Below are 12,260 nucleotides of genomic sequence, written 5' to 3'. Positions count from 1 at the left end.
GACTATGGGGCAGAAGTGCTCGAGACCATTTCCTCCATTACTTGGGTAGACATTTTGGGGAATACTGGCATTGTAGGGTGAAGTGAGAGCTTTCCAGTGTCGATAAGGTTATTTTCTGCTTGAATTGCTAAGTCAAAAGCTTGCGGAAGAGTATTACCCCCTAAGGATTGGATCATTACTGATATATTAGAATTGAAAGCTTTTAGATAAAATACGAAGGCCATATCTGCTGAAGGGCGGGCGGACAATGCTATCCTTTGCCAGGTTCACTGGAATCTCAGGTTGAAATCAGTTAAGGCCTCCGTAGGAGCTCTTTTGATCGTAATGAGTTGGTGCATGAGGGATGATCTGTCAGCTTTGTCTAAGAATCTTTGAAAAAAGCGATCTCCCAACTGATCCCAGTCCCCTATGGTACTAAGGCCTAAAGATCTAAACTAGTCCAGAGCTTTTCCTTTGAAAGAAGCTACGAGCAACCACAAAGCCACGTTCTGGTCGGTGATGCCGTGTACGATACAAATAGTAGCTATGTCCTATAGATGTTCTCCAGGGGTTTTGTGACATTCTCTTGTGAATTTGGGAACAGCTTTTAGCGTGGCTGCCGGAATGGCTCCCCAAACTATGGGTGGAACTGGAGGGATGAGAGGGCTACCATTGTCCCAGGTCACAAAATTTTGGGGGGGAATCTAAGCCATTGCAGGGTATATGATGGTGGGGGAACCCTGTGGAAGTGAAATAGAGGCGGAATGGATGGTCACCAATGGAGGGAAAAGAAGATGTGGATTTATGGCCGTTTGACTCCTGGTGACAGGCCTATGACTCATAAACTAGCTGGGATGTGTTTTTTTTTTTTTTGGTTGTTTTAAAAGAGTTGGTCCCACTGGGCGTGCCAGAAAAAGAACTGTTGACTCTAAATTTTACTTTGAGGACAAACAGCCTTATGGGAAATTCAGTGCTGGGGGATCGTCTTGCACAAAGAAACATTGAATGACCTTTAGGATTGAGAAGCTGGCTCTTCCTTGGGTTTTGAGGAAAGGGAGAGGAAACAAATACTTATAAGAAAATGAAATGCTAACTACTTAGGCGATGCGCCATATCATTACTATGAAATGAACGAACAGAAATCAAAGAACACTTGCAACTTCTGTAACCATTTGAACCAAATACGTAATCAAAACAACAACCAAATTTGCTTGAAAACATAAGGGACACATTCATCATGCATTCACTAGATAACAAGCATAGAAAAGCATAGTTTAATTAGTGAAGTCTTAGATAAAATATTCCCAAAGTCTGTCAGAATTTTCAACAATAATAGCACAGAAAACACTATAAACAGTAAGCCAAGAAAGAAATCACAAAGGCCACTGGCACAATCTGCATAATCTTTCTTATAGCAAATCCCAAATAGTTTTTTAAAGCTGGAAATGAAAGAAAACCGCTACTTAGCAAATTAGACTATTCTTCTTCTTCTCAAAAATCAATCCCCCTTGCCATAGAAAAATCCCCCCTTAAATACACCACTGCTTCTAAAAACAACTCCCTTGAAGATCCAAAACTGGCCTAACCTCCTCGGAATGGAAAAAAAATGGTGTGTCACCATAGGGGCTTAACCCAACAAAATAAATTCCTTTAATGACCTGGAAGGGAGGTTACCTAGAACTAAATTGATTCTGTCATAAGAGAAAGGACTGCGGAAAAGGGGACCATTGCGAGGAAACCGCTTGCAGACTGCGCAAATGAGTGGGCCCGAGCATTGCCATTTGTCACCACCGCGCTGCTTCAAAAATGAGACACCAAAGAAGAACCGAGGGAGCAACGCCGGACCACCAAGTGTCACACACGCTCATCCTTGCTGGCTAAAGAGAAAAATAACAATCACAACCGGGCCCACCAAGAACCTACATCGGGGAAAATAAAGGTGAACAATTACTTGATAAAGTCAGCACTGGTTGTTTAGACTTTACATTGTTGGCATCAACTACCCATCATTAACAATATTTTTGTTTCTAGTCCAAAACTTGGACTTGTCTGAGTTGTTATTATTATATTGATTTCTATAGGTGTTATTGCTTTACGAACTAACACCTTCTTTGGAGAAATTCAAGGTCCCTTCTTGATTGAGGCTTCCTCAACTTGGATGCCATTTTTTATCAGCTTTACAAAAGTATGTAGACATTGTAGTTTGAGTTGATAACTCATTTCACTATTCAAATAGTTTATGAAGATATCCATCTTTTCCTTTCCAGGTACATCACATGGGTACCTTGAGACCATACGTCTCCATTGTTGTAACAAGACCATGAATGTTTCATTGTTCTTTCACTTCGTGTTGCATATGTCAAGTATGGTGATCTCATGTTGGATATTTTAGGATTATTGTGTAATGAATTTATTCACCAACTCATCGAATGATCTGATGGGAGGTATGAGTTTTAACAATCACTCCATTGTTTTCCCTCCCAAACTTATTGGGAATAGTTTCATCATGTATGTATCATTATCAACAAACTCCAAGCTCATAGTACAGAATTCCCTAACATGATCTCGAGGATCACTCTTACCATCGTATTTATCATACTTTGGTATATTTAAATTCGGTGAGGAAGGTATCGTGTTTAGCCTCTTGTCAAAAGGGTAAAGATAAATGTCCTCCAAAGAATACCTCATTGTAGACCCTTGTTGCATATCTTGCATTTGTCATTGGAGTGATTAGAGTTATTGGGTGATGCAAGCCAAGGAAACATTTTCTACATTGGACCTTTGATGGTAGGTATCCCCCTATTCACTGATGTCATCATGATCACGGGTATCATCTCGGTTGCGTGTGTTGTCTTGATCATGTGTGTCCTCTCCTCTCAAGTGTTCTTGATTCTGAGTGAATGTGTACGTCCTTGAACTTTGTTTTGGGAATCTTTCATTCCTTGAATTTTCTATGTCAAAATCCTCAGTCATTGGGATTCCTTTGCTATTTAGCATGAGGAGGTACTTTTTTTTCGTCTTCTATAAGCCTTTCCAAGAGCTTTTGGAAGGAAACACTTTGTTGCCGTTGTTGGATGAATTCTTCAGTGATCTCCTCTTCTTCCATATTTGCATATTTGTCAAAAGGGTTGGATTCCCTATGACTCATGCTAGATTCTGGTTGTGGATCCAATTCCTTGCCTTTTCAAGATTGAGTTATGGCGGGCATCAATATATTTCTATGGTAGTGAATTCCTCCTCTTCTAGCGGGGTTCTTGGAAGAGTTGGTGGTTCACTTCGAGCCTCATTATAGGTGATGCAATTTTTTTGAAAGAAAGCGGGATTGATCTTTCCCCCTTTGTTAAGATGTTGATTGAATGTTGTCTTTTGAGTATAATCCCTACTTCTCAAAGGTTCTTTGTCAAATTCGTTAGATTTTCCTTGAAGGTATAATCACACATGATGCAAGAAAATATGGTGTGACACAAAGAGTTGACGATTGATGTAGAGAAACTTTCTCCTCTTTAAAAACTCCTTAGGACTAGGTTGTCTCTTCTTCAACTTAGTCTTTTGATGAATAATTCTTCTCCTCAAAATATGGGGAGTGGTATTTCAAATGATCTAAGAGTGTTGATGTTGTTGGTTGATATGGATACTTTGTTTCAGATACTCAAGCTTACTAAGTTGAATATAGGTTTTGTTTGATAGGCCCCTATGATAAAGTGCATCAAATGATATGGATAGTCTACTGATATGGAAACTTGATTTGACTAACTTGAACACCTAGCTAGGTATTGTTATTGAGATAGTTGGATAATAAACTCTTAATCACATGGTTTTGATACTCCTCTATGTTGATTAGATGAAAATCTTGCCTAAAGATAGTTGAAATATTGATAACCATCTCCAAAGGTGCTTGGTTGGATTAGAAAATTTTCTTCACTTATGATCCTTCCTTGTTTTGAACTCATTTTTGGTTTGATTGTGGATATTTTTCCAAGATACTTTAGCATTTATGACAAGAATACATGGCACACATGAAGACAATGGTCATCCTAATGCTAAACATTGAGTGTATGATCTTTTGATGATGTGTTCAAATCCTCAATGTTTTCATAGGTTTAGATACAATAAAAGACACATTAGATAGACACTTTACTCGAGGGTCATCAACAATATCAGAGCCCACTAGTCTTGATACTCCATTAGCTCAAACAACCTTGTCACCCCCTAGAGGGTGCCCTTTTTTTTTTTCCTTTTGCCAGAAATTAACCCAAAGTGAATTGCTTCACAATTGGTTTGTTATCTTGGGATATATATGGTGAGTAATCTTGGGGGCACATTCTCCCCCACCCTTGCACTATGATATTACCAATGTTTGGTAACTGACTCAGCTTAAAGTATCTATTGCAATGGCTTTTAATAAAGGCTTTTGTTTGAAGATACCCTTTGAATTTGTGCAAGAGTGATTGAGGCCTATAGCCCAACAAAGTACCAAATAAGATATAGTCACACAAGTGTGGTTGAGACCTCAAGGCCCTATAAAGTGCTCGATATGAGATAACTCAAATATGTTCTGTCCCTCACGATTTTCATCTCAAAAGGTGATTTGAATATAGTGAGTTAGATGTTGGCATATGATGAACCGACATGTTGATATGATGATAATGTATGTTGTCATTGATGTCAAGAAGTGCAAGTGAACCGGTATGCAGATTGCAAGAAGTTGGTGAACCGGTATGAAGAGATGCAGTGAACCGGTGTCTAGGTTTCACTAAGTGTGACTACCGGTTGGTAGTCTCAGCTCTAGGGTTTTCGGTTTGGCAATCTTGCTTAGATGAAGATGAGATCGTGATGCCATGTCAGCCTTGTGCACGTGAAGGATTTCCTTGAGGATCTTGCATGTGAAGATTGATTGCATTAAATATCTACCGCGAGAATGAACATTCCTCTTAGCGGTATGAGAAGAAAGCGTGATGAGTTACTGATTTCTATGTGTAGTGAAGAATGGACAATGCAAATTGTTGTCTAATCTGTTTGAAATTGTATTGCTCTATGCAAAGTGTTTGGACGGTCAGGACTGGACCACTTATATTGTAAACCCAAAATGCTTAGGGTTTAGGGTTTATGCTACTAACCTAATTGTTGTTTATAAGGTCGATGTTGTTGGCAAATGTTGTGTGTATCTGAATGATGAGATACTTGCCAGACCAGAGAGAGAAAAACTATCGAGTGTGATTGGAGAGTAGAGGAACTGAAAAGTATTTGCCTTAGCATATAGTGTTGGTATAAGATCAAAACTTTACCTGTTGTCTTCTAACCATTTCAACAGAAGGAAAATCTCTTTGTCGGGTAGCTTTAACAGGCTTACTATAAATCCTCTAACAAGGTGACTCAAGTTCATTGAGTTCTTTAAATCCTCTAGCAAGGTAACCTTGAACATGGTTTCAACCTTTAATAGGGTATATAGCCATCCCTTAATCAGGTGATCTTTAACTGGATTGGTTCCTAGCAGAACCTTATTGTAAAGTCTTTAACCAAACTAGGCTCCTAATAGAGCAAGAATCAAAAGAGTTCAAAAACAAGCTTGTGGGTATTCATCCCCATCGTGGTTTTTCCCATTTGGGTTTCCACATGAAAAATTTGTGTGTCATGAGTTGTGCATTTTTTTTTGTGATAATTAAGTATTCTTTATTTAAGTGATTATGCATGCAGAGCTAATGGTTATGGTATTGTTGACACACCACATGCATATGTTTATGGGTGAAGTAGTTATCAAGTATTGAATGAATCTAAAGGGTTTAGTTTTACCGGTTTATGTTGTCTGAGGTTTTGTTGTGTTTAACTATTATTGCCATGGTTAAGCTCCATTATGAAGACAACCGGTTAGCATTGTTTTAACTTAATAAGTTGCGTAGAAGTTTTTGTATGTACTGATTCACCCCCCCCCCCACCCCTCTCAGTACTAGTTAGGGTATCTATTATTCATCATTACTCATCAATTGGTATCAGAGCAACTCTAGGCCCTCAGTGATATAAGCTTAACCGCTTGAGGTAAAAGATCTTTCCTTAATGATGAAGAGGGAAGGTCCTAAGTTCAATAGAGATAACTTCAAAATATGGAAGGACAAAATGAAGATCTATATCAAGAGTTTGGGTACTCAATACTGAAGCTATGTTGAGAATGTCTATGTAATTCCCACTGGTACTTTAACCGATGATCAGAAAAGAGAGATTCAAGAAAATGGGCAAGTCATGGAAGCCCTTATTAGCAGTTTGTCTGATATTGAGTTCATTAATTTACAAGATAAGGACACTCCTAAAGATGTATGGGATACATTGGAAACTATTTATGGTGGTGATGAGCACATAAAGAAAGCTAAGGAAGAGAGCCTTAGAGGAAAATTTGAGGACATGAGGATGGTTGAAGGTGAGACCATTCAACAATATGGCATAAGAATCAAGACTGTTGTTGGAGATATCAAGACCACTGGTGGAGCAATTGATGATGCCACCATTGTCAGTAAAGTCTTGAGATCATTGTTACTAGTCTATGTAATCAGAGTTGCTGCTATTCAGGAATGAAGGTCTATTAACAAAACCAAGGTATCCTTAGACTCTATCATTGCAAAGTTAACTGCATATGAGTTGAATAGGTATGATGGCAGTGTTCAGAAGACTGAGTTAGATTTTAGATCATCTATTGCACCAACCAGAAAAGGAAAAGAAGCAAGTACCAGTTATGAATCCATGCAAACCAAAGGTATGGATGATGAAGAGATTTTGATGGAATCTTAAGCTCTTCTTTCCAAGAGACTTCCAAAAGGTACTGGAAAATATAGAGGTAAGCTTCCTTTAAAATGTTTTTCCTACAATAAGATAGGACATATAGCTGTTAACTATCCTAACAATGACAATAAGGATAAATCGAAGAGGTTTAGAAAATATAAAGGAGGAAATAGAAGAAATTGTCTTGTTGCAATAAATGAAGGTGTTACTGATGAAGAATCTGAGGATGCAGAGAATGAAGACATAGTATTTGTAGCTGTAAAGGAAGAGGTGTCTGACAAGAAAGCACTTGTATCTCACATTGACAACTCTAACGAGTGGATAATAGATAGTGGTTGTTCTCACCACATGACTGGTGATCAGAAAAAGTTTTTGTCTCTAGAAGAATATGATGGAGGTGTTGTCAGATTTGGCAATGATGCACGATGCTTGGTAAAAGGAAAAGGATCCATCTCACTGAATGGAATGAGTTGTGCGGATGATGTCTACTGGGTAGAAGGTCTTAAGCATAACCTGTTGAGTGTTGCTCAGCTAAATGATACAGGACTTGTTCTGGAGTTCAAAGGTGGAATCTGCAGTATCATTGGAAAAAGTGGTGAACTTATTGCCACCGGTAAGTAGACCAGAGGTAACTTGTTTTAGTTGAATGCCAAGACAAGTCGGTGTCTTATGGCGAAGTTTGATGATAGTTGGATATGGCATAGGAGACTTTGTCATATGAACTTTGATAATATTGTGAAGGCTAGTAAGATCAAGGAAGTAAGAGGATTGCCTTTGCTAAACAAACCGGAGAATTCCTTGTGTAGAGAATGTCAACTTGGGAATATTTCTTCCTCAACTTTCAAAGGTAAGTCTTTTTCAGTAGAAAAATTACTTGATCTTGTGCATACTGATTTGTGTGGTCCTATGAAAACTAGAAGTATTTAGGGAGATAGGTATTTGATGATTCTTACTAATGACTACTCAAGAATGATGTGGGTCACATTCTCGAAAGACAAGTCTGAGGCATTTGGAAAGTTCAAAGCCTTTAAAGCATTAATAGAGAAGGAAAGTGGTCAAAAGATAAAATACCTAAGAATTGATCAAGGAGGTGAATTCAGTTCTAATGAATTCAACAAGTACTGTGAAGATAGAGGTATCAACAGGCAGTTGTCTGTCCCATTTACAACACAACAGAATGGCATAGAAGAAAGGAATAATAGGACTATAGTTGAAGTGGCTAGAACAATGCTGATCCAAGGAAAGGTTGCTCACACTTTTTGGAGAGAAGCGGTGAGCACTGCAGTCTATACTATGAACCAAATACTCATCAAGAAAGGTAGAGTTAAAACCCCTTATGATTATTGGACCGGGAAAACTCCCACTGTGAGTTATTTTAAAGTGTTTGGTAGTAAGTGTTACATCAAGAGAGGTGAGCATCTGAGCAAGTTTGATGCTAAATGTGATGAAGGAATATTTCAGGGATATTCCACTAAGAGCAAAGCTCTCAAGTACTACATTAATAGAACACAAAAAATTGTTGAGAGTATCAATGTTAGGGTTGATGAATCCCCTAAGGAACCTAAGGAAACCTATAGTGAGGAAGTGGAAGATGAATCGGGTATAGCCTTCTAGGAACCAGTTAAGAAAGAAACAAGTAAAGATCTTAGTGTTCCTGTACTGGTAGAAGTTGCAGTAGGTGAAGAAAAAGAAGAAAAACTAGTAGAACCAGCTAGAGTCATTCCTAGGTATGTGAAACTACATCATGATCCGAAGAAAATCATAGGAGATAAAGATGCAGGGATACTCACGAGAAGAAAGGTGAAAGAAAACTCTTGCATGATTTCTGAATTGGAGCCCAAGACTTCCAGAGAAGCACTTACAAATGAAGACTGGATTAAGGCAATGGAAGAGGAGCTAGACCAAATAGAAAAGAATGCAACATGGTCCTTGGTACTCAGACCAGAACACAAGAATGTCATAGGTACCAAATGGGTCTTCAATAATAAGCTAAATGAAGAAGGCATAGTTGTGAGGAACAAGGCAAGACTTGTATGCAAAGGATATGCTCAAGAAGAGGGAGAAGACTATGGAGAAACCTTTTCTCTTGTGGCTAGACTGGAAGGTGTCTGAATGCTACTTGCATTTGCAACATTTAAGGGATTTAAGGTTTATTAGATGGATGTGAAGTCTATGTTCTTGAATCGAATCCTGGAAGAGGAAGTGTACATTGAGCAACCAGATGGGTTTTCCTTATCAGAAGATAGTAACATGGTGGGTAAATTACACAAAGCCCTGTATGGATTAAAACAAGCACCTAGGGCATGGTATGAACAGTTACACTCTCATTTCTATGTGCAGTGAAGAATGGATGATGCATATTGTCTTGTGATCTGTTTGAAATTGTATTGCTCTATGTAAAGTGTTTGGACGGTCAGGATTGGATTGCTTATATTGTAAACCCAAAATGCTTAGGGTTTAGGGTTTATGCTACCGACCTAATTGTTGTCTATAAGGTCGATGATGTTTGTTATTGTAAGTTGATGGAAAATGTTGTGTGTATCTGAACGATGAAATACTTGCCAGACCATAGAGAGAAAAATTATCGAGTGTGATTGGAGAGTAGAGGAACTGAAAAGGATCTGCCTTAGCATATAGTGGTGTTATCAGATCAAAGCTTTACCTGTTGTCTTCTAACCATTTCAACAGAAGAAAAATCCCTTTGTCAAGTAGCTTTAATAGGCTTACTATAAATCCTCTAACCAGGTGACTCAAGTTCATTGAGCTCTTTAAATCCTCTAGCAAGGTAACCTTTAACAGGGTATATAGCCATCCCTTAACTAGGTGATTTTTAACTGGATCGGTTCCTAGCAGAACCTTATTGTAAAGTCTTTAACTGGACTAGGCTCTTAACAAAGCGAGCTTCAAAAGAGTTCAAAAACAAGCTTGTGGGTATTCATCCCCACCGTGGTTTTTCCCATTTGGGTTTCCACTTGAAAAATCTGTGTGTCATGAGTTGTGCATTTTGTTTTGTGATGATTAAGTATTCTTTGTTTAAGTGATTATGCATGTAGAGCTAATGGTTATGGTATTGTTGACACACCACATGCATATGTTTATGGGTGAAGTAGCTATCAAGTATTGAATGAATCTGAAGGGTTCAGTTTTACTAGTTTATGTTGTCTAAGGTTTTATTGTGTTTAACCAATATTGCCATGGTTAAGTTTAGTAATGAAGACAACCGGTTAGCATTGTTTTAACTTAATAAGTTGTGTATAAGTTTTTGTATTTACTGATTCAACCCCCCCTCTTAGTACCAATTAGGGTATTTGTTGTTCATCATTACTCATCATTAGAATACTTGTCTTTAGTCGTACTCACTTTGGTGGTTCTCTTCTCACTACCCCCCTCAAGGTGTTCGGGAAGGTAGACCCTCTAAAGGTTGTAAAATGCTTGAATTAAAATGAAGAAATGAAAAAAAAAAGTGGGTTTGGCTTTTTGATCATCCATTTAAGGGGAGAGCATATACCTACCACTTAAGACAAAGCACTCAAAAGTTTGTTTTATCCTTCAAGTTAATTGTTCACTAACCTCTAATTGGAGATGTTGCTCCAAACAAGCACAATGTTGATTGTTCTTTTTAATCGTGCAAGTAAATGTTGATTGAAAATTTTAACCTTTGCGAGAAAGTAGAAAGATTGTCTTTTTCTTTTTAGAACCCAAATTGAAATGAGAACTTTAACTTGCAAAATAAATGTTTGAAGTTTGTTGTAAATTTTATCCTTGCAAGTGTGGTTCTTTTTAATTTCCCAAATGAAAAGACGTGGTTCTTTTTAATTTCCGAAATGAAAAGATGTGGTTCTTTTTAGAGCACCAATTGAAGATTGTGAGGTTCTTTTTACCTTGAAAAGAAAATGAGTTCAATTTTAACCAACTTTAGGAAAAAAGTTAGAAAAACTAAAATCAAATCCTAATTTAACTCCTTCAAACCTGCATCAAATTGTTAAAACCTTCAAGAAGAAAAAGTTAGTGAAATATCAAATCTCTTGGTGGGCTTCCACAAGCCCAATTTCAAGCCTTGGTTCATATCATATATTTTGCATCCATCCATCTAAGGCATCAACAAATTCATATTAGAAAACTTCTAAAAAAGCCTCTCTATTTTTCATACGAGTAACCAAAAACTCATACGAGCTTTCCTAATAGACCATACGACAATTCTAACTTTCTCATACGACAAAGGAAACAAAATCGCACTAAAACTAGCAGAATCTTGTATGACAATTCTCAGCTTCCCATACGATAAAATAAATAGAATCGCACTATAACTAACAAAATCTCGTATGAGCTTTTGCGCTGAAACGGAACCTGCAATTTCTCACAACACAAAAACTTGCAAAAATATTAAATTAAGGGACATGAGCCCCACGGTGGGCGCCAATTAATGTATGTTGGAGATGTGGTCTTCTGCCTCCAAGAGGGAAAACACTTCAAACAAACCAATGAAGCATTGAATTAGATGTTAGAAATCAAAACACATGAAGAGATTAAAAACTCTAAAATCACCTCATTATCCTCTATCTCTAAAGATCTCTAAGATTCAAGGTGGCCCTCACTTGGAAGAGCACTTGATCCTCAAGATGACAACCTAGAGAATGAGTTATATGAAAAATGCTACTAGAATCAAAATGGATGCAAAGTTAGGATTCTAGTGAGTGCTAAGAGATGAAGATGAAGATGAAGGATGCAAACTAGGTGATTAGGATGCAAAGTATATTCCAAATTGAAAGATAAGTATGCTATGTGAGTTAATTAAACTAAGATGAGAATGCAAAAATTATTAAAGAATTGAAATTAAGCTAAGATGGAAGATTAAAATGCAACTAAATGAAGCTAAACTATGTGTTATGGATGCTTGAGGATGATGTTGATCCTTGGTGATGACAAAGAGAGCTCCTTAACCTAGAATGTGACTATAATTTTGATTCACAAAATACTTGATGAATTGAAGAAGGAATGGGCTCTATTTATAGGAAAAATAGATAAATGGATGGTTGAGATTGAGTAATCTCAACAAGGGCTAGGATTGAAATGTATCAATTCATGGGATAGATTCAATCCAATCCCAGGTTGACAAATGTCACCTTGAGAGGGCTTGAGGGGATGCTAAAAAAGAATTAGATGCTAATCAAGCAATCAGTGAGAACCTCAAGGAGTGACATCATGGATAATGTCATTAATTAGGGAGGCATGCTATTACCCAAGAGGTAAACTCTTGTGCAACATGGAAAAATGGTTAAGGGACAACCATCATGGCTAAGGGGTGTGGGTTTGTAAGAGGCATTAAATTCCTTAGAAGACCTATGGGGATAATATGTAAGTCTCTTACAAATTTGGGGAACTCAACAAGTTATCTTGTTGAATAAGGTAGAGTCTTCAACACATTTTGAAGACTTTCCCCAAATTTGGAGAAGTGACTCCCACAAATTTAGGGATGGTACATGATTAAGAAAATAGGACATGATTAGGATAGG

This window comes from Cryptomeria japonica, chromosome 5 (genome assembly GCF_030272615.1).
Source record: "Cryptomeria japonica chromosome 5, Sugi_1.0, whole genome shotgun sequence".
In the NCBI taxonomy this organism is placed as follows: Eukaryota; Viridiplantae; Streptophyta; class Pinopsida; order Cupressales; family Cupressaceae; genus Cryptomeria; species Cryptomeria japonica.
This window is presented reverse-complemented; position numbering follows the sequence as displayed.